Here is a 2,133-nt window from a genome sequence, read left to right on the forward strand (position 1 = left end):
CAGTGACTATCGAGACCGTTTATTTTCTACAAGTACAGGTGTCCTCTAACCAGGCAGTTCCCTCGACTCGACCTTTATTTGCCGAAATATTTAAATGCCTGAAAAGACAGATGAGTGATCGAAGGCATCGGCCAGACCCGGGCCTTCCATCTCCCGCCCCTCTCTGAAAAAAAATTCTTCTCCATTTCTTTGTTCGGAAAGAAAACAATGTATTAAAAACTACCCTGGTCCGAGGGAGCAGGAGCTCTGCGTGAGATGACGGGCCTTCTTCCAGGGCCCCGTGGGGAAGGGCAGACTGGATTTGAGGTTAGATCAACTTAAACGGGGTGAACACCTCCGGCGAGGTGGCTTTCTCTTTCTCCTGAAGAAGCTGTCCGGAGGGGCCGCCTGCCCATGGCGGTCCCTGTGCCCCTGTGCTGTGTCTGCTCTCGGTGGGCGGAGCGTCTGCAGCGTCAACTCCCCAGAAAAGAAGAGATGAAGGAATAACGAGGTTGATGAGAGGGGAGATGCGATGCCCCCCGATGGCGATGCCTGGGATGCAGCATGGGGAAGGAAGGAATTACTGGCTTAGGGAAAAATTTTTTTGCCAAGACCTTTTTATATTAACCCAAACTCTTATATTAGTTAACCACAAGCACAATTGGATCCCAAGACAAACAAGCCATTTGTCACTGTGGGGATAATTTTTCTTGGAGACACTAAAAGCAATTTTAAAAAGTAATAAAGTATTTAAAGGAGGATCGTCAGGTTCACATTAGACTTTTTTTAAAAATGCCTTGTGTCTCTACTTCTTTCCCTTAAAGTACTAAGTGAATCCACATAAAACCACTTGTTTGTCAACCTCTCTGCCATCTGAGCCTCCGTCGCCTGGCTGGCACAGTTCTCCCCACCCAGGTGATGTTCTGAAACCCCATCCTTCCCAACATGTGGCCCACCCAAACCTCCAGCAGCTTTCCCGGACAAACGGCCTGTCTGGGCTCATACTGTGAACTTTCCTAATGTCTCTCAAAGGTTCGCAAACCCCAAACGAGCAGCATCTAGCCTCGGCATGCCCCGTACCTCTCGCCGAGCAGCCCCAAGCCCAGCACTAGCGGCGGCCAGCCTGGGTTCACGGCGTGGCCTCTCCAAGGGGGTGATGTAATAAAGTTCAGCACAGGGAACATAGTCAGTAATATTGTAATAACAACGTATGGTGCCTGGTGGGGATCAGATTTATCAGGGTGGTCACTTCATAAGTTATATAAATGTCATCTACGGCCATGCTACCCTGAATGCGCCCGATCCCGTCTGATCTCGGAAGGTAAGCAAGGTCGGGCCTGGTTAGTACCTGGATGGGAGACCACCTAGGAAGACCAGGTGCTGTAGGCATAAAAAAAAAAAAAAGTTATAGAAATGTCTAATCACTGTGTTGTACACTTGAAACTAATTTAATATTGTATGTCCACTAAAACTGAGAAATGAAAACATATTTTAAAATATATATATATTCATGAAAATAACACTGAGAAAAATGCATATTTTTTCCATTTTTGCTTATTCCAAGTGTGTGTGTCAGGCCGGGAAATGCGCACACATGTAAATGCCCAAGAAAGGACTGGGAGCCCCCAGCCCCCAAACGCTTCCGGCAGTGATGGCTGGTCGCTGGGTGTCGAGGTGTCACGGTTTATTCCCACTCTCTTCCGCTCACCTTTATGTTCTAAACACGTTATAAAGACAGGCATTGCCTTCATAATTAAACAAATCCTTGAAGAGTTTATTCTATTTGCTTTTTAGCCTAAAGGAAGGTAGAAGGAAACGGTAAATCAGCAAACCATCTCTCCCTCGATGCTTCTCTGCAGCAGCCCAGAGTGTTTCCAGATCCCCACTTCCTGATCAGAAGACAGTCATGTCCTCACGGGGCCCAACCTGTGGCCACCGGCCAGGGAACGTCCCTGCCAGGCGGCCGGACCCGGGCACTTTTCTCTCCACCGCGTCGTCACTTCTAGGTGTAAATGGACATCTGCGCGAGGATTCCTGCTGACTTCGCTGCAGCGCCACTGCCACAAGCCCTCACTGGCTTATCCATAACCCTAATTTTAATGCCTGAAAGCTTCAGACGTACCGACATTTCCTTCCCGCTTCCTCTGAAAGGCT

General features: G+C 48.4%; 1 non-coding gene across 1 annotated transcript; it reads left to right on the forward strand.

Moving 5' to 3' along the window:
* Window positions 1-1,249: 1,249 nt before the first annotated feature.
* On the forward strand, window positions 1,250-1,368 carry LOC120596564 (5S ribosomal RNA). The gene has a single exon (XR_005651194.1). It is a non-coding gene; the product is annotated as a 5S ribosomal RNA (ribosomal RNA).
* The last annotated feature ends 765 nt before the right edge of the window (window positions 1,369-2,133 follow it).

The sequence above is a fragment of the Pteropus medius genome, unplaced genomic scaffold (genome assembly GCF_902729225.1).
Source record: "Pteropus medius unplaced genomic scaffold, Ma_sr-lr_union100, whole genome shotgun sequence".
Taxonomy (NCBI): Eukaryota; Metazoa; Chordata; class Mammalia; order Chiroptera; family Pteropodidae; genus Pteropus; species Pteropus medius.